Genomic DNA, 21,937 nt, shown 5'->3' on the forward strand with positions numbered 1-21,937 from the left:
AACTTCAATTCGCAAGCAGCTTCTTCAGAAATCATACAGCAACAAACATAACGAACCAAATGAAAACGATCAACGATCGCTGATACTACATTCTCAAAATTTTCTCCGGAAGCTATAGCCGTCTGAATTTCATCCGAGTTTGCGGCCTTTGAAGGAACTTCAGTCGGAAACTCAGTAACTCGGATCAAACGTGAGCTAACGGGAGAAAATTATACGGTGGCGAATGAAAAGTCGCCTTCAACGGCAAGGTAGGTACCTCCGCCGGGAAGAAGTCGCTTCATTTCGTCGACTCTTTCCGGAGTTTTCGGCGATCGCATTGCAAGGAGCCAGCTCATAAATTATTGATAACCCCGAAAGGTTTTCCGGGGGAAAGAGTAAACGGCACTGGGGAAGTTTCCGCCGACACACCGGGAAGAACACGCCGGAAGGATCGGCGGGCCGAGCTTTCGCGAAAGAAGAGAAGGACTCGAAAATATCGTAACTACGCGAGGAGGATGAAATAGAGGGCCGCGCTAACGACCGATGCAATAACGGCTGAATAAAACCTTAACAATCATAACGCGGGCCCGCGGTGTTGTTTCTTACAACATCGATCTTGAGGCACGAGCAGCGCCCGCAGGTTCAAGGGCTTATTACTATCTGTCTTACCTTGAAAACCCATTACGCGCGACCGAACTTTTTCCCCCGGTCGTAAACTTTCGTTTCCATCGCAATGACGATCCCGTGCACAAGCAGCCCCGCAAACCACCAATCATACGGGAAAAACACGTTTTTCTCGGGCGCCCGAATTCGAAAGTGCTTAGCGCAGGAATCATACTAGAAATTGAGGAGATTGAGATATTTCGAGTGTGGCAATGGGTCGTACCCATGCAGATTTTTTGAGGAACAAAACTTCGAGGGTCAAAAATTGAAATTAAATTTTATTTATTTATTCTATGAGTTTGATACTTCTCGTTTGTGAAAAATATCTTTCGTTTCCATAAAACGACGTATAATACTAGTAAAACATTATCCATAAGAAATCTAGCATTTGCTTTTACTTATATTTAATACTTATAAACATTTATTGTATGCGACTTAATGAGAGCGAACGTTTGCACTATTTCAAATTATTAAAAGATGAAAATGTAAGTAACAGACTAATCTTAGTGCGGATCTGGATACATAACTATTGGAAAATGAGAATGCGACTAAATAAAAAGAAAGTTGAACTGATGTAATGGTGTTAAGGAAATGAAAATGTGGTGAAACGAAATATCTGACTGATGAATGTTTGTTACATTTGTAAATCATATTCTCTATTATTAAAGAATATTTGCAAAATTTATGACAATAAAGTTATAATTTATTGTCATTACTTTTTTCGTATCTTCCACGTTTCGCAAAGAATTAACAAAGAACAAGGAGCATCGATCTTTCAATCAAATTTTTAATTAAAATTCGTTTACTTTAACAAGGGTTGAATCAAGTGACGAATTAAATGAAAACTTTTTGAAACATTAATGAAATTCTTACACTTACATGGTTTGAGAGAACGGTATGCACTAAGCTTTGTTCATACTTACAGACATTATCTGCAGACCTTAACAGTGTACAAGGCCTGGGAATGCTCGCAAACTGTCTACGCAGTTCTGTAGACTGTTCGCAGACTGTTTGTAGAATTGCACGACTTACTTCTCTTTTTGTCTTCCATTAAGGCAGAAAACAGGAGACAATGTTTGCAGACAGTTCCACTATTTCAGTCGCTAAAGTGTCTATTAATACATACGAGAAACGAAGCACGTACAAAATCTGCCCTATTTGAAAGTGCAAATTCAGTAACAATTCAATACAGGGTGGCCTGTACCTATAAGTATAACTGTAAAAGGGATAATTCTATACAAAAAAAAAAATACAGAATAACATCTTTCATTTGTAGTCTCCTATTTGAGATCATCTAGATGGAAAATTTGTCGAGAATATTCACGGAATTCCACTACAGCTGATAGAAACATACTTTACATGCTAGAATAAATAAAAAAAATTAAATTAAATTTTGACTTTCAAAGCTTCGTTTCTCAGAAATTCTACATTTCGTTAACAGTGAACAGAACATTTTCAAATTCGATTCTTTTAAAAAGGCAGTCATAAATAGAAAAATTGAATTTTGTTTTTCTTCACCAAAAATAACCCTTTGTTGTTTACAGTATATTTAGTACAAAATTATCTACGTGTATTCTGTGACAAATTTTTTCATGTAGAATTATACCCCTTCAAGTTGAACTACCGGTTACAAAGCGCTTTGTGTATTCTGCAGAAACGGTGGCAGTAACCCCACTGAATGAGATGTCTGGAGACATTAAAATATCGGTGTAGATATAGATAGATGACATTATATGGGATATACGACACCATCCGCATACAATATGTATTTAGACTGTCTGTAGACTGTTTGCGGATAATGTCTGCAGTGTCTGCATGCTTTGTAAACACGTGGCACCCGAGTCTAAGTATAGTAGTCATAAATACAATTTGTAAATTTCTAACCATGAGGAACGATAGCATCGAGATTGCAAAATGCCATTCACAAATCTGGAGTATCTACCGAACTAAAAAAGGAACACTATTTTTAAAATATAATTAGTACTTTATGATATGACTGCCTTATCATACGCTACAGTTAAGAAATTTCCAATAAATTTTCCGTTTTTTAATCAGTTATTTATGAAAAGAATACATTATTTAAAAAATAAAAGATGATCGAATCTTTTAAATAATAATCTGTAAAAAAAAGAATGTGATGTAGTTTGTTTACATCGTAAGAATTTTACGTTTGCAATAGCAATCTTTGCGATTCTTTGTTTTCTTAGAAAATTATTTACTAGAGAATGAGCATATTCAATCTTTTAAACTAAAGCTAAGTAGTTTTTTTCTATTATCATATAACTGAAACTTAATAAATATTATTATTTATGTTACTACATTTAATTTAGTTGATTTGTGATGTTCGAATAACACTTTTTGAAAAATGTAAGTATATTTCATTGGTAGCAATATTTATATCATATATCTTGGAGTGTCTTGGCGGCACAGATGGTTGAACATTAAATAATTCCCGATTTCTAACGCAACACCGGAGGTTGGTTAAAAATCAGAAAACAATTTGCATATTCCGAAAATAAAATGAGATAATCGTAAAACATTAACATGACACCGCAACGAGTAGCATTTCCAGAATATGAATTTAAATGGTCCGTATAAGTTGCCGGAGGCCTGAATTAATTTAACTAATTTGTCTTACTTAAGATTGAAATTTGAGACCGGAAAGAACTTGCCCAACAACCTAGCACAATGAAAGCTTGATCGGGCCGGGTAATTACGCCATGAATGTAAACACGCCGCGCAGAGTTCTTTCGCTTCTTGGTGAACAGGCTAGCCGTTTCTGGGAAAGGTTGTAGAAGCACGAAGCTATATCGATCGAATCAATGAATAACTTACATTCCACGAAAACCATGTGAAAATTGAATCCGAGTATAACGGACTAATTTATTTTTCAGAAACAAATTTATTTTTTCTGCAAATATTACATTTCAACTGGTCACTTCGATCGGCCACTACGATCATAAAATACAAATTCAAATTTCATCGTTGACAGTTTTAAAATTCATTTTCTGAATGTATTATCAAAATTACACTCATGGTCGACTAATAAGATCATCACTTTGGCCTTTCGATTTATCGAATACCAAATATATCGTTAATTCCAATTCACCCTGTAATGACACGTTTCACCGGCTATCCTCCTAACCTATAACAGCGCAACCCTTGAAACCGCGTATCTAGCGACTGACGTACTGTCGGAGCCTTTATTCTTAATCCTCTTTCCCTTAATACCTCTGCGATAACCGAGCCGATATCAACCGATAGAGAGCATTAACCTATCATTGAAGATTTTCGTCGTAAAGTTTCGATATGCCACGAAAGGTCACGCGAATAGGACCCCTAAACAAAATTGACGTTCGACGCTTACCTTTGGCGAAACGTCGTGGACAAAGACGCGTGCAATGTGTCCGATGTCCGAGTATTTTCGACGAGAAACTGTTCGGGCTGCTGTCGACTTTTTTCTCTGGTGCTGTCGCGCGATCAAGATAAACGCCCGAAAAACTTCGAGCTCAAGGACTTTCGACCCCGAGTCAACGTACACGGAGACATACCGACACGTCTCTGATCGTTAGTTTCTATGGTCGAAATCTGGCATGGCACGAAACCGCGCGAGGGGCTACGTGTCGTTCAACCTTAACGACGAACCGCACCGCCGTTTTTGTATTTCGTTTAACCGCGAATCGTTTCGGCCACAAATACAACATTGAACACTGTCACACAAAACCGGTAGAACGCACGACACTGGACACTGGTGAAACAGGAATTTTTATTCACTGCAAACCACGCGGTATTTTCAATTTTCTTTTTTTTTTGTTTTCGTTTAATATGTGATTCTTTTAAATGTTTTTTTTCTGAAATCGCGAAGAAGGATACGGTTCGGACTACATGCGAGACGAGCCCGTTTGAATTGTCACATTTTCCCGCTAGTCGGGCCGAACGGAGGCACTCTAACCGCACGCGATGCTGGCTTGCCGCGAACTGACAACACGGGACAATGCTGGCCGGCCGAGGTCGACCGAACACGCCCGAGAACAACCGAACCGGCCTCAAGTATTACGTGCGTCGACCGATTGACGGCCGCGGGGCTATTGATATTTCCATGCTCCTGCTAATCCTTTCTGTTGGCGGTCAAACCGGCGCAAATTAAATTCTTTCTTAATTCGGGGGCAATAGTCTTCGAAGAACTCTTTTCTAGGTTGTGAAGAATAATGCTCTCTTTTAGTCTTTCTATGTGGGGATTGCTTGAAGTTCCATGTACCCGATCTATAACGATCTAATTAAAGATATGCCCCTTATTAGAAATTTATATATTTTATTTTACTTTTATGAGAAATTTAGGTTAAACACATGTTATCACGCAATAAAAGTATGGATAAATATATAATTATTGGGAAGAATTTTCCACGTGTAATAAGATTTTTTAGAAAATTGCATTTATAAATTATAACGTGTTTGATTTTATTTTGAGATATGAAAGACAAATATATTCGAGATATTAAATTAAACAGATGTTTCTCTACTTTTTTCATCTCGTTGCAATATGTTCTATATTGAATGAATCATCTGTATCTTTCTGAGATAAAAATTATAAGAAAATTGGATATTTTTCGTTTGTTCCAAAAGATTCATTGATTTTTTCAGAGTTATAGGTTATTTATTGCAATACACGATATATAAAAATATTACAAAAACAAATATGAAACATACTATGCATATAATAGGTAATTACACCTCAAACTTTATCTAGATTCTTATTTTCATAGGTTATACTACAAATCCTAAGGCTCAAATTATTTTTACCTATTTGATTTACTCAGAGATACAGTAAATTTCTCGCTGAAGTTTATATTTCATTACGTTTTACATGTTCGTATTCGTTATTAGAAAAGCAATCGTATCAAATATGATACGTCATACAATATAACGATTTTATACATTCAAATTAAAGGTACACTTTAAATTTCTTCTTCATACAAAGTTCATATTTAATTCAATTTGTGTTTAGACAGCTTGGGTGTCCAATATTTCAAACGTGGTATTCAGAAATATACGGAAATAAAAGTCGCAGACTATAAATTTGTTAAAATAGGAAAGGTCAAAAGAATATTATAAATTGTATTGTTTAGCCTCGAACCGAGAACATCGAACTAGAATTTTCATTAAAGACAACCGATGCTTTATTCATCATTATACCATCGGTGATATCTCGTGGCCGGTTCCTCTTTCCCTTTGCCGTATCATACGTCACAATGATAAATGGTGCGAGGCAAGCTTGAGGTTAATGACAAACTTCCACACTACACCGTGAAGATGAGAGAACAGTAAATTTTATTGGATCCAAAGTACTTGTCCTGGGCAAAAAATCACTGAGGAGTGAGAAAAAGTGAAAAAAGAATAATAAAAAATATCATAAAACATAAAAGGGTAAACACAGATATTAAAAAGCATATAAATTCAAATATAAATACCGATTTTCGCGAAAATTAATTGGCGTAATTACGAATATATCGGTGAAAGCGATTTTTGCTTATTTTCTGCGAAAACTCAGACCGGAAAAACTAAACCGTGAACTATAACAGATTTATGCATTATTCATGAATAACTCGGTTGCAGTCGATTCGCAAATTTACACATATTTTCTAGCATGTCGAAATGCTTCGTTCTGACAGAAATATTAATTCTTTGAAGCACGGAGATTTACAGAACATGTTTTCAATCGCTATGACACTAATTGGAATGTAAAATCTATCGTGTATATCGATTTCAATACATAATGTTCTCGAATTCTACGAATTCTATCCCATCTTCGAAAAAAATAGACTATTCGATAAATTTTTATCCGAAAATAATTATGCTCTTCTGTATTTCTGTCACTAGAGAAATTTAAGGACGTTGACAACGAAACAAAACTTTATTTGATTTGGACAGTTGACGGATTGATATGGAACGATAAAGAAATATTTGGACAGTAATTCTTTTATATGTAGATTATTCTAAGATGTTCATATAATAAAAAATATTAAAAAACATGTAAACGAAAAATTACGAAAGAAAATTTATTTATCATTTCAAAAATCTCAGAAATAGAATTTAAAGTATGTCCAAAATAGCGACCAAAATCAAGATTCGAAAATTAGAATGAATATATGACACACCCTATTTGTGCAAACGTCAGTCGGCAAAACTTCCCCGCAAAATAAACAAGGATGCAAACCCCATTCAAAAGTTTGGAGCACCCCTCTGTCTTTAGACAAATAGAACTATGCTGTGTACACGTACTTAGACTATTAAAAGTGTTACATACAAAACGAGAAGTTCCTCAAAGGATATTCTATATCAACAATTAAGCATTTGTTAACCTACTATCCAAATTTCGTATCAAATATTTACGTATAGAATATTAAGTATAACGATAAGTAATTGACTATTCGTTACAAAACTGAAATTATCCTTGAAGTAACATTTACTGAAGAAGTAACCTTTTCCATTTAATTATATCAACATGAATGAAATCGTATTTTTTCAGTGCGGACCAATAAAGTAGAATGCCCGTTCGAGTACTTAATAAAACACATAAAATAATACGAATATTGCAATCCATTGGATTCGCTTTAAAAACAAGATAAACAAAATATGCTACAACTGTAGTGATTTAAACCAGCAAGAATGTGATTCTACAAAAGAAGTCGAAAATACAGTATAAAATACTTTTACTCGACGCTTCATTAAAAAAAGATAAATTTGAATACATTCCGTAAACAGTTAGCCAAGTCCAAGATTACTCAATCAAACTGAATTTTCTCAGAAATAAGTTTCCAAATGAAACAAATCTATTCCGAACCTCCAATTAATATTCTCATCTAAAATCATCTCCTTTTACCACTATACATAGAACATCTGATATAAAATTTAATATAAACGGTAACACTGACGCCAGACCAATGGCAATAGGCGCAACAAACTGAAAAACCAAAGTACTGGAACGATTTACAGAAGCTACTCGATAAACCTAATAATAAATAAACATCTCATAAACATACGAAATAAAAAAGGAACGGTCGATTAACCACTGAAAATTTCTCGAAACTGACACACGCGGATCGCAGCGTATAAGAAGTATCTCGCTCGTTAAATTAACACATCCCGAGTGGCACAGCTCTGCCACGTCCATTACGAATCCGACAATCGAAGATTCCGTTCTATCCGAGCTTCTCTCGAGCACGGTATATACACACACGTGTGCGCGTTTTAGCATGTGCTGGATAGAGACGTCTACGCAGTCCTATCGGCCACTCCTAACTTATACAGTTAGCGGCAGTAGTCAATGCCGGTAAACCGGTCGTGAAAATAAAGCATTTGAAATTAGCCAGACTAGCGCGTTCTTCCCATGCTCCGAACGCGCAAGAAAGAGGGAACAGAGGGGGAAAGGAGAAGACTTTGAAGTCGAAAATAGCCAAAAATCCTTTGGTACCGGGCCACGACGTCGGCCAGGGGGCTCTTTCCTCACGGTCGCCAGCTAGAAAAGTAACGGTGCCCGATCGTTGAACTTGCTACGATGTGACGCCGCGACCGGGGGCCATTGAAAGGGGTTTTCTGGCCGAGAATCGTCTTTCCGAACCAATCTTCTGCAATTTTTTCTCGAAAAATCGAATACACTTTCGCATTAGATGACATACAAGATTCGCACTGGTTCTTGATACTAAATGTTTCGCGACTGGTCAAATGACCAGTTTTAAAATATGATTTAAAATATTGTATTTTCTTTCGTCCATTTAACTTTCTATGAATTCTTATGTTGTCCCATTAATCAGTTTATCAGTTTTTGTTTTTCCTTCTGATTATGTTTCTGTTTAGAAAATTGCTCGTCCAATTTGTTTACCTTTATTTTATAACTAATTGTTCCTCCCGTTAAAGTGGAAATAGTTGTAGTGTATATATATGTATATGGTACGTCTGGTACATTTAGTGTTAACTGGTTGACTATGGAATTTAGTTTGAAAAATCTCTCATCGTGCGCGTAATGAAATTAAACAATGAAGTGTATACAGTTGGTTACTCACGTGATCCCAGTCGGCCTGTACCTGAAACAGGTAGAGAGGCAAGGGGGGACGTCCACTCGCGGCGCTCAGCTCGATAATAATGGCAGAATTAGTTTCGGCACATCTTTGTTACTGGCTGAGCCGCGAGCTGAGGTGGAGCGTGCGACCGAATCCCCTTGCTCCTCTTCACTTTTGAGCCATAGGCCGGCTGGGATCATGCGAGTAACCAACTGTATACGTCGAACATGGGACAAATGCACCTACAATATATTTCAACGAAAAACTAAAGCAGAACGAAGAAAAATTATATGTTTATCTGAAAAAATAAATAATTCATCGTGGAAAGAATTAATATCATTTTAAGTTTTAAGATGACGTGTATACTCGCCAATCGTAGTTTTCGGTTAAATCAAAATTCAAACACAGAGAACATTTTTGTAAAAGTATTTGATTTGTTTTGACACCAACAGTATGAACATAACTTGCTGCCAATACCAAGTTCATTTATTAAAATAGCGAAATACTGATTGATCGCACCTTATTCGTTGTTAACAAGAAAACCACGCGAACTTTTTTCGGTACCTAATAGAAATACTTTTAAAGTTTATTTTTAAACGCCTTCGACGAGATACGAATATTTTTAGAATGCCAAAATATACGTTTGCAAGTGTGACATACATTGATATGAAAATGTCTTGAAGATCTCATGTCTTCAATCTTAATACGTTGAATGCTGGATCAATATTCATTAAAATCTACGAAACTGAAGATATGTATTCTATGAAATAGTGAAAAATTTAAGTTTCCTTGGTGTAATCATTGTTTCAATTCACCTCACAAATTCTGAAGGAATTTCTCTCAGTGTACCATTATAAAAATCAATCTTCTGGTTCAACTAAAAATTACTGTCATACATGAAACATTAACATCGACAATGAATAATTTCAATTTTCAATAAAAACAGCTTTCTACCATTAAACACGCGTAGAAGTATGCACAAAAATTCGGTCTTTCAACAAAATTCCGAAGATTGATCTGAGCAGGTGCTATCCATCTATATAGAAATACAAGCTGTCGTCTGTCAGAACTGAAGAGAATTCTAGATTGATTACAAGGGCGAGAACGATTATTCCGAGACGGTCGGCTTGATCGAAGAGAAGGAGGGTGGAGAACCAGGAACGACGTTGTCCTATCTCGCCGCCGGAAGCATAACGATCCGATAAGATACGCGGATTTATTGAAGTGTAAAGCCCGCAAATTATCAACCGCCGCGGCCACGAACCGCGAACCGGAGGCTTCCAGAGTTTTAGAAGTTTATCGCGATCCGCGGAACGGTAGGAGGAATAACCGGCGTCGGAGTACAAATGAGCTCGGGGCGATCAACGTGATATTCACAGAGGTTTACGGCGGGAGAGAGGTACAAAAGAGAGAAAGAGAACAGCTGTTGCATAATATATGGAGTGCCGGACGACGAGACACGCAACGCTCGACGAATTATTTAAGAAAGAACGTCGGACGTCCGAGCCGATCGAAGAATGCCGTGCTTCAACGGCGAGCCGTTTTGGAAAGAACTCTTTTGATTACGGGATAATTTTATGGAGTACAATAATTGTCAGATGGATAAAGAAAATTGACGACGCGGAGGAGTGTAGTATAGTTATTTTCAAACGTTGATTTTTCCTCGAATACCTCTGATTACTATGCAGCTCTAATGTGAAATGTGTACACGGTTATGCAAATGTCTAGTTTCGTATGGAGGCTCGCAAAAAGTGGACTCGACGGAAAATTCGTTTCAGAAATTAAGCCTTTTGCCATGCGATAACGAGCAGGTCGCCTGCTGGCGATTTCCCACCCAATTGAACCCCTTTGCTGTGTAATTTCTTTCGTACGTGTTTTCGATGCAAGTATTTCATTCTCGACGATTTACCATAATTTGTTAGTATTGGTTGTTTATCATTGTTAGAACAGTGTCTACCCTCACTTGAAAACATAAGAATTGATAACGGAAGAATAGTATCTTCTTTGAAATTGAGTAACACTTATGTTCATAACATTTTTACTTGCTACGTGACACTGTGCAGCAAAGGGTTAATAACTGTGACTGTACTGCACATTATTGAGCGTTTACGAGATATTCGAAACTGCAAAATTATGCACATCGCATACAAGAAATATATGAAATAACCAAAGTATAGTACTTTCTATAATATTTATTAAATAAAATCTTCAAATTTAGAATGCCTGTAAAGATTCACACTCTAAATACTATGTCTCCATTGCGCACAGGCCGAAACAACAAAATCATTTCACTGGAAACATGCGAATAAAGAAACTATTTAGACACAGGAATCGATACCAACTAAACTTCGCCAGTCCCTAATTACCAACGATCAATAGAAAACGTAAACTCTGCGACGTAAACAAATAAAGTAGAAATCTCATGCTCGTCGTGGAGTAATCAAAGACAGCTTTCTCCGCGAAGCTCAACGGCGAGTAGATCGCCGCCGATACACGCCGGGCAATGTTAAAAACCAAGATTAATGACTAATAATAAAACGGCATTGTCCGAACGTCGCGACAGCATGCTGTCACTTAAAAGCGGCGATTCCGCTTTCTAATTCTTCTAACGACGCATCTCTTTTATGAATTCTGTTATGCGCGGAACACCGAGGCGCGCTCGGCAATCGGCGAAATTTACGACGATCTGCCGTGATCCGGGATAATTCGCCACGACGCCATTCCGTGATGATACCCGTCGCGATACACATTGTCGTAATAAGACACCTCCCAGCGTAATATTCCGTCCGTTTATAACATATTCCCGCGAAATAAACGGTGAACAGGAATTACGGGAAGTAATCATACGTGTCGTTCGAAGCGACCAGCCTCATCGATATCGCCATTTTTTACACATTTTTCAAACTTCCTTCGGATCTATCTTTACGCTCCATCGTCCCTTTTCCACCACGACGATTTTTTCACCCGATTTTTCCATGTTAACACGTTAACGAGTCAGTCAAATATAGACACCGCAATATTTAGATCAGATTTAGAAACTAATTCTTAATAGCGGTTACCTTATTGTTCTGTGATTTCTTTCATATCTGTACATGGTAAAACTATTGTACTTTATGATTAACAACTTTTTGCAAAAAGAAAAGTGTGATACTTGTGACTATCTTTACTTTAAACATTAGAGACTGGTAATAGTAATATTTAATTTATATCAAAAATAAATAAATGACATTTGAATTTGTTGATTTCAAATTCTACGTTTTCTTTCGTTCATTTAATTTCACATCTATATTATCCGACTAATCGACTTTTCAATTTTTGTTTCGTTTGCTTCTGCTTCCACTAAGAAAAATTCATCTCCTAATTTCCTTACTTTTATTTTATAACCAGTTACGTGACTGGTACGATACGAATACGTGCACATAAAGTGTCGATAAGAAAGTCGTGTTATTAAGAAAGTAATGGCTATGACAGATTGTAACGTTTGATTTCCCGTTTAAATTGGTTAAATCAAATTAGTCCGTATTCATGAGATTTCTGTAGCAATTTGTCAGTCAACAAGTCGAACTCCTAATCACGTCAGTGATTAAAAATTTCCGGAGCGCGCGCTGGGCGCCTTTCAATATTTCAGGTTCAGCGATAGGTGTCGCAATCTTTCGTTCACACGCCGTAAATAAGTATCGAGCTGAAAATTGTTTCCCCGCGAATGAGACCATGGTTCACTGCGTCGCAATAAATCTCGGGGTTTTATGTGACAACGATCTAAATTTCACTCGGATGCTGGCCTACCGTAAAAGTACTGGGTCAGGCTCTCCACGAGCGACCGTGAGCGCACGCGCAAACGGGAACGCGCGAGGCGAGTAAGTACGCCATCGTTTCGCTATCGGGATGTTCCATTCACTAACGAGCCGACAAGGAAATCCGTAGGAAATATTCGTATAAACAACCTCTGCCGGGAGAGGATGCCTTCTAATCGATAAGTGTGCCTACTCTCTACATTGATGTTGCAGCCGGGTTCCACTTGCCGATTTTACTTACGCGTCGGGACCTAGATATCGCACGGGATGATTCTGCAAAAGAATTTTGGTGGGATTTTTCGCAGCACGCAGTGATAATTCGATATCCTGTAATAACGCTTGCAAATGGCACAATAATTTAATACCGCAACGCGGATTGCATGCGCTGACGGGGCGCTTGATATTTTCGAACGGGATGAAACGGATCATAGTATTGAACTTTATGAACGCTTCGATAGTGATATTATCGTGTTATTCTTTATTGGGGAAATAAATTCCTCGGTAATTTTAATACACGTTTGGTTGGTCGGAGAATGCACGAATTTACGCAAATGTATACTATTGCGTGTTTATTGCACAGGTTTTAAGGGGGAAAAGTGTTGTTAAAACACGGGGAAAATAGAAATACGAAGTAAATTCAATTAATATTGGCTGTAGTTACAGAGATATTACAAAATGGTCCCTTATAATAATCTTCTGAACCTCACACAATACCTTAATACAAAGTTACAACACTCTGAAATACTAACTTCTCGTATATCGTTCAACCACTTGCATAAACCACAGTCTACATTTATTTTTAATGACAAACATTTTAGGTCAGAAGAGTACGTCAAAAACAACTATTTTAATTTACTACAATATTAGATCGTCCCATAAATTCGTGTTATGGTACGTTTATATTTCTTTCGAAAAAGCTGTAGAAAAACGTCGTAATGGTAATCCAAAAAAATCTTATACCAATAGGATAATGCCGTTGCCCAAAAAGTGGGAACAGGTTATGGAAAGATGGGGTGATTACGCCCTTTCGTAAGCTACGTAGGTAATATCGAAATATGATTTTATATAGTAGAAAAATAAACGACACGAACTTATGAAATGACATAATAGGATCGATATCGGTAAAATCATGATCGCGTGACATCGGGGAGCAGTGAAAAGCAGTCACGTATGCACGATGCCGATCATCAAAGTGTTACAATGTTGACACTCGGTGTTCTCCGTGAGAACGGAAATGGATCAAGGCCTCCTCCTCCTTGAGGTCCTCGCGTGTGAACGCTGGAGCAGCGGGCGGGTTGGAGTCTCGTTTCCAAAATTAAAAAAATCACGCGGCTGGTTCCTGGAAAATCGAATGACCCACATTAATCGAGTCACGTATCCAGCGCGAGACCCGGCGAACGGTTCCAGCACGCGATATATCGAGACACCGCACCGCGCCGCCGCTTGCGGACATCGTATACCTTACCGTGGAGCGAAAAATATCGATGGCTGGCAGAACAATGCGGGAACTTTGACAGGCTGGAAATATCAAGCGCTACCCATTCCATCCGGCCGCGAAACAAAGAACGAAGAAAGAAGGAACTGTGCGAGGGAGATGGACGAGAAGAAGAAGATTCGCGGATTTCCTCAAGGGCCCACAATTCATCCTCTGGATTCATGGCGCTCGGCGTACCCGAGTTCCGCCAACGCTCGCGGCCTTCGTGTTCATATCCCCATACATACACGGCGTATAATGTAGTCAGGGGTGACTCTGTGTGAAAGACTAAATTGAAATCATACACTGAAGTTTCTTTGTTAGGGGCACCATTTTTGGAAAGATTGAGAACGGATATTTGGTAGGTAAGTGTACATTAGAGTTGTTGGTGGGTCGAGGTGATTAATTTTAGTTTGCGAGGTTTTTAGATATTGTAAGATTTTTGTACTTTTTGTATTTTTAAAGTATAAATTGACGTGAGATTGTTTAAAAAATGGTGATGCAATATCGTCGAAATTTCAAGAAAATATAATAAATTGCGTGCAAAGTGCAAAATTGGATATCTGGGTAGTTGACTGCTACGTAAAGATTAAACTTCCTCGAAAACAAGACCCTCGATCAACAAGTATTACTCCACGTTCTCTTATTTATTTATGCAGAATAATCCTCCGCCGATTTGTACCATCCTATTCTATTAACTACCAACTGCACGTATATTCAACAAACATTCACCTTCAGATCTTTCAAAAACAGAGTCCCAACCAAAACAATTCCATTCCACATTTATTCCTAAAAACCCAAATAAACCTAACTCAAAATCAATCTTCCTCCTTCGAAACCCTACTAAGCCCATGATTCGATCAGAACACCTTACAGAAGACTCAACCTCGGAAGTACCTAAGGAACACGGGAAAACACGTTCATCGATGGAAGAGCATAGAAATACAGATGCACGGGAAAATACGAGAGATTCGAAATCGGTGTTCGAAATCACTCAGCGGATTCGCTGGTTTGAATACGTCTAACGGTGTACATCCGCGCGCGGAGATGATCGTGAAAGGGGACCGAGGCTGCGAGCGGCCCACCGAACCGGCTGAAGAAGGACGAGAGGAGGAAGAAGGCGGTCGGCCGCTTCTTCCTCCCGAGGCCCGAGCGCGGGGAATGCGAATTTATCGCGGCCTTGCTCGCAGTTCCCCGCGAGCGTTATCCCCGTTTCCACGCCGGGACCCGATACAGGGAAACCGAGCGCGACCGCGAACCGTTCGACCGTTTTACATTCGTACAGACGCGCCGAAACCCTTCCACGTGTTATTTATGACGAGCGACGTCGCTTGTAAACGGCTCTTAAGGATGGCTAAACCGTGCCGCGCGCCTGATGTATGGAGAGATCGGTAACTCTGCTACCGGAACACTAGTCCCGGTACTTAGAAACTGTTGCCCTGGGATTTGAACTTTCTCCCGAAGAGTGACGAGTTCAACCGGTGGCGAAAAAATACGGCACAACAGGTTCTCCGAGACTGAGCTTGTTCGTACCCCCCTGACACAGGTAGCTATGGTATGGAGTTCCGACGTCGACCAATCGATTTTACCCTGGGCTTCCTACGTGTCGCTTTTTTGCGTTGGTTGCTGAGATTATTTGGTTTTTTTGGTTGTCCTTTGAGATGAATTACCTTCGATATTGATGGTTTCGTAGAATATTAAGGTTGTCACTTACTCACATGTTATTAATGTCGGGAAAGGTTAATTAGACGGTAGAATTTCTGATATTTTAAAACTATAATTACGTTAATTTCTATGTCGCAAAATGAAGTTAATATAACTTTGACGAGAATTTGATTGTTTTTGTAAGATAATAACAGTATAGTTAGGATAATGACAATATCTGAACTAAGAATATAATTAGGTACATATCAGTTAAGTTTCGAATATCGCACTGATTTTATCAACATTGCACCAATCCAAGTTATTTTACTACCAAAAAAAAATTATTTTCTCTCAACCAGCTTAAAAAGTAATTTCCTTTACCAAAGTATCTTTCCTCGCGAATATCTGCTAGTGTAAACGTCGTTTCATCGATAGATCATTAATAAACGATAAAGGAACATTATATTGAAGATTATATATATTATATTCCTCATATTTCATAAAGGCTCACGCGGGCTACACGATATTTCGATATTACAGGGGTTGGACGGGTGCATGGAAAGAGAGAAGTCTCGATGGAAACGGGAGGGGTCGTAAACTTCCGTTCGATATAAACTCTCGAGACGAAACAAAGTAATCTGAAAATTCAATATAGGAAGAATCAGGTATCTACGTGTTGCGATGGCGTGCCAGCGAAAGAAGAATTCACCGGTGTGCGTTGCATACGATACGAAACGAAAGCACGTTAACGACGGATGTGACTGGCAACGAGTTACGATTCTATCATTAACCACATTTACACAGGCAGCGGAGCGGGCAAGCGTCGATTCAATTACCGTTCCGCCTTCGACGCGCGCTATTACAATATCCCTTTCGCGGAAGAATGTAAACAACACGATGTATAAACAATAGGGCGAAAAAATTCATTGCTAATTGGTCATTGTTTCAAGCCTAGCAAAGCTATTACGTTGAATTCGAAATAGCTTTGGTTTTTATTCTTTAAATGTACGTTGTCTTGGAATGCTATAGAGTTAACACTGAGAATACCAGATATACGGTTCATGGGAGTAAATACTTGCGTTAAATGTTATTCATTTGTTATAGGTTATCAATTGTTGTTGGCCGGCTGTAGAGTTTTACTCAAATTCACATTTTCGTTGACATATGCAGGGAACCAAACAATAAAATTTGTATTTCTTTACTTAGTTTCAGTGAATCAAAAATTTTCATTAACTTCGTACTTTATATGTATTATATAAGTTTTTAGTGATTTTTGTACGTTATAAATGCATAAAGGATTTACTTGTAGAATCGTGGTGTAGTTATCAGAAGTGAGAAACAGTTATTTGACGAAGGATTTTTATTTTTATCACGATTCATTAATAGGTAATGATTTTCCAATATTCCTATATACACATATTTAGAGGAAAAGTCATGGGTATTTATGTTCATGTACAATGATAATATTAAACAGTGCAATTACAGACAATTAACAATACAAGTAAATTAACAGATAATTTATGTATACGGCATGAAGTGATCTATTTCCTTTAAAAGCTTGAAAACTGCTGACGGAATTAGAAGTAAATCGACCCAGTTACAAATCAATTGCAATGAATTGACAAGTAACTACATTTAAATGCAGTCGCCTTGGGAGGTAAATACATATAATGCCTTCATTAAACCGTGCTTGCAAATCAGCGTACAGAACCGACTGCATCATCGATATATACGACTACGATGAAAATACGAATAAACAAGTTGATACATGCTCGAAAATTTATTGTACGATATATTAGTATAAATTAATACCGTTCCCCATTAAGAGATTGAATTTATGTATTCATTTACAAATTCATACCATTCACATTTATCATGGTTTATGCATAGAAATATAACTGTATCCATTAAAAATTGCCATTATTCATCTTTTCGTAATGAATTATTTCCATTGTATTACTTTATTTACTTTTCTATTGATTTCAACACGCTCCAAACTTCTTTATCAAAATATTCAATCTAATTCAATTTAATACAAAATACCCTGTTCATACACATACAAAAAACAAGCTAATCTCAATAACCAGCACACAATTTCTTCGCCATTCAATAAATCATGACCAATAAACTATCACCAACGAGTCACTGTGAAAATTACAAGGTAACAAGCCGATCATGCAAATCACCAAAGCATGACAGCTACACACCAATCTTGTTCAGATGAAACAAAAAGGATGAAAAGAAAGCAAAAAGGCAAATGGAAGAAATTGAAATGGGGTTGAATTGAATCAACGGTAATAATATATTCGCTTGGACTGCCCCGAGTAAACTTTCCCCCTGTCTTTCTAATTGGCGACAGGGCTCAATTAGGTCCAGACGCGTGTCCATCAGGAGCGACGGCCGCGCAACGTGCAACGTGCAATCTCAGGATGTGCAGGTGGCAAGTGTTGCCCGTTTAGGAAAGCGCGAAAGGAGAAAGATTCGAGGCGACGGCGGGGGCAAAACGCGACGCGTACGACCAGGGACAAGGTCGATACGACTCTAGTCCGGCCGGCCGGCCTCGAAAACCTCTCTGCGCCGTTATTATTCCCGTCACCCGTTACTCCGCCGGGGAAATAAAAAGAAGAGCGCGGCCGCGAAGTCAGTGGGTTCGCGCCGCGATTCGCGCATGCGGCTATGCCGATGATTCTTCTTCGTTCGACGCGACAAATATATACGTTCCAGTTGTTCGTAGTTTGAAATGTTTAATTCCATTTTTTAAATGCTTTTTTTACGTTTCGGTGTTAAGGGGAACATCACCTAGAGATGTCCTAAACATAGGAATTTTTTTGTTAGCGATTATTCAGTGAAACTTTCGATGTTTTCTGAGTGCACCTTTGTAACCTTCTGCTTTATATTTGTATTTTTTCCAAACCAAAATGTTACAAAATGGCGCAGTTATTTGCGAGCTTCGGAACCTCTTTTCGTGAAACGTCCATTGTTGGCAGACTCGATTGCAAATAACTGAAACATCCGAAGATAGCAATTTTTGTGGGTTTAGAAATTATTAATGATTTGGTATCATAGTTCTAAAGTATTGTCTTGTTACTTATGTTACTGAATATATTATTTAGACGCCAGTGTTCTATTGTAAGCGTTTTCTGATGAATATGTCATACTTTGATCATCGCTTCGTTGTAATGCCAGTGATAATTTCATGTGTAAGAAATATTAACCTTCTCAGTGACATATCGCATGAATCAAATTTCATTAGATTTCTGTGACTTAAGAATATTAAAACAAAAACCATCATTATGAGAAATCTCGATTTCTAATTCATTAAGAAAATTATTTCATCTATATAGAATTCTGATGAATGACTCGACGGTCGATGCGTTAATGATCATGCATATAACTTCACTAAATCTTTTTCAGAATACATTTTGTTCAGCTCTGATTCCATACAGCATACAGGTTTGGGCAAAAGTTATTTCAAGTTAATGTTATTTAACAATTAAGCACCAATTTACACAGAAATTTAATAATTGCATTAATATACCTTCAGTGTACAGTAAACCTTGAAATTCGAAGTATTTACAAATCGCAATACGTTCGAAAAATCGAAACGAATGTCATTCCCTATACTTCGTACATTTACATTTGCTGACGTAAGGTGCGCAAACTCAACCGTCGAAGGGTTAATCTTCCAAGATTCCACCTGTCAGCTGCCGCGCGCCGTTCGGGATCGGGAATTATAATTCCAATAAAAAAAGGCACGACGCGTCGCCGCGAAGGCTATTCGCTGTGTTCAGTTATTTCAACGACTCCGCTCCGCTCAGAATGTAACGGTACGGGCAATAGTGTAGCAGTTTCGTGAAACGAGACGTTTGTTGCGGTGATTTGCGAGTGAAATTTACTCGACGCGCGTGTATGCACTCGGCTTTCGCGCATATTAATGGAGACGCGGGAAGTATGTACGCCGACGGCGGAATGCTATCAAGTGTTCCAGGATTTTTAGAGAATCATTGACTGAGGAATACGGGGCGAGATGCTCGATGGCTTTCTAGTGTTTCGATATGGATCGATGAAAGAAATTGAATTTAAAGGAATTATTCCGTGGTGTGTGTTTAATAATGATTATTCAACAGAAATTTACTTGGTTTGATTGTTTTAGTTTGGCATTTAGTTTGTTCATTGTTTGGCGTGAATAAGTTGTACTTTTATATATTTCTTTAGATCCGCCAATAATTACGTAATGCGTTTTGTATGTATTTAGTAGTGAGGTCTATCCTGTTTGGAAGATGCCTAATTAGGTATAAAGGTATTAAGAAATTCAAATTGAAATGTTGAAGTATGGATTAGGAATATTTTTGCAAGGATACCTTTGTTTTGAATATAAAGATATAAGTATGTATGTATACTTGTAATCACTTGCAATCACAAGTTGTCATCTATTAATTATTCCACTAACTGAATTCCTTTACTAAAACTGGATTACCATAAGAAGATTAAACTGGAATAAATTTACCTAATTTTATAAAAAAACAATGCCTTAACCATGGTAAATTCCGTAGCACATCAAAGTGTCAATTTCGAAATAGTTCGACGCTGTTAGACGCAACCTCCCCAGCGTAATAATGAAAATGAAATTTTCTCAGCGCAATGTAACTAGACAACTGAATTTCAAAGGACGTGTATGATTAAATGGAAGTACGCGTACGAGGGGGCGGCTCGGGATGGCGGACGATGTGCTTTTAGACGATTGCACGGGACCCGTGAATTCTGGAAATTAAAAATCACCACTTATCCATCGACAAGCGGCGGATATCGTAAATTATTGACAATTCCAGGTCGTGTCGTGCGTAAAACGAAAATTGGCGAAACCGAGTTTTTGCAATCAAATTAAAATTCCCCCGCATCCTCCCGCATTCTATTAATTTCCTTCATCCCGCCGATGAAAACGCGGCGCGCATATTAAACGCATGACCATCGTATCGTTGAATTCAATGTCGTGGAAAAACGAGCGGAACAGTTGGAAAAAGAGAGGGAAAAACAGAAAAAGTATTCCACCGGGGACAATGTCTGAACTATTCATTTCTCGCTCGTAAGAACCACTTACTCCGGCCGTTAACGCGGAGGATTAGCATGCACCGTTAATGAACACGTCGGATATCGTCCTACGTGAGCCTCAACTTTTTAATCGGCGGAAAGTATAGTATCTTCGCGATACTTCTCGCGACCGTTGAATATTCATACGGCTGCGACCGGACAAATCGAATCTGTCGAATTTACAACTATGAATATTTAATGAACAAACAACGGGGCCGGGACTGCAATCAGACGGCCGCGGATCGATTCGTCTCCTTCTTTCCTGCAGTCGGATTTTCGAATTTCTTTCTTTACCTTCGTTTCTTACTTTACCTTCAGTTAGACGGTAGAAATAGTTACGAACGAACTGCAGATTTATATGCATTTATAGGTAATTTGAAAGTACGAAATTGTATAGAAGGTGAGGAATTTTAAGAAATATGTAAAACATCCGAAGCATAGTAACTTTTATAGTGTTTATTAGGAAAATTGTTTCCTATAGTAATTTTTAGTTAATTATACTCTTGAGAGTTTGAATGTTGCATGAAGATTCGTTGTTTGATTGTGAGAAACAAAAAAATATCTGTAGGTCACTGGGATGTGTGTATTCGTTTCGACCCATATCGGTTTCGGTTTCTTTTAACTCGTTTCATTTAACTGTTATTTTCGGTTCTGTTGCGGTTATCACAACCCCAGCCATAGCTGACGTGGAGTAGAAAATAATATATATATATATATTTGAAAAAAGGAAACTACGTACTAATTTCTTGTTTGAGAAATTGAATTATTTGTTTGCGACTCAGCGTTCCAAACACAAAAATTTGATCTCGAAATATTGACAATCGTCGGCAAAGGTTTAAATTACACTTCAGGATATGTACGATCGAATTCGACAAACATACTTCGCAAAATTTCTTCTCGAGTCTCGATTTATCTGCGCAGTTAGTCGGTCAATTGGATAATCCAGGTTCCACAGTGATTATTTTGGAACCGTTTCAATCCTTACTTTTAACCTCAAATCCCCAAACCGGCGACAGCAACGCGACACGCGCGTCGATTTCGCCGAGAGGACGAAGAGGAACGAGCCAGGGGCTTTATCGACCCCGCCGCGAGGCCAACAGTGTCAACGCAGGTTTCTTCGACCCCTGTCGACGGGGGAAAAGTTGGTCGCAGCGTGGATGCATTTCCTCTATCTTTAAATGATACCGGGCTAAGGACTCGCGGCCCTTTCGAACTTCTTTATGCGACGTCACACCTGC

General features: G+C 38.2%; 1 protein-coding gene across 1 annotated transcript in view; it reads right to left on the reverse strand.

Moving 5' to 3' along the window:
* The window catches only part of LOC143175065 (uncharacterized), a 98,655-nt gene extending 93,949 nt beyond the window's left edge, over nucleotides 1-4,706 (reverse strand). Inside the window, exon 1 of the mRNA XM_076372023.1 lies at nucleotides 4,010-4,706. The gene's annotated coding sequence lies outside the window, so the exon portion shown is untranslated. The remainder of the gene's footprint in view (nucleotides 1-4,009) is intronic.
* Between the last annotated feature and the right edge of the window lie 17,231 nt (nucleotides 4,707-21,937).

Source organism: Nomia melanderi, chromosome 11 (assembly GCF_051020985.1).
Source record: "Nomia melanderi isolate GNS246 chromosome 11, iyNomMela1, whole genome shotgun sequence".
NCBI classification, from domain to species: domain Eukaryota; kingdom Metazoa; phylum Arthropoda; class Insecta; order Hymenoptera; family Halictidae; genus Nomia; species Nomia melanderi.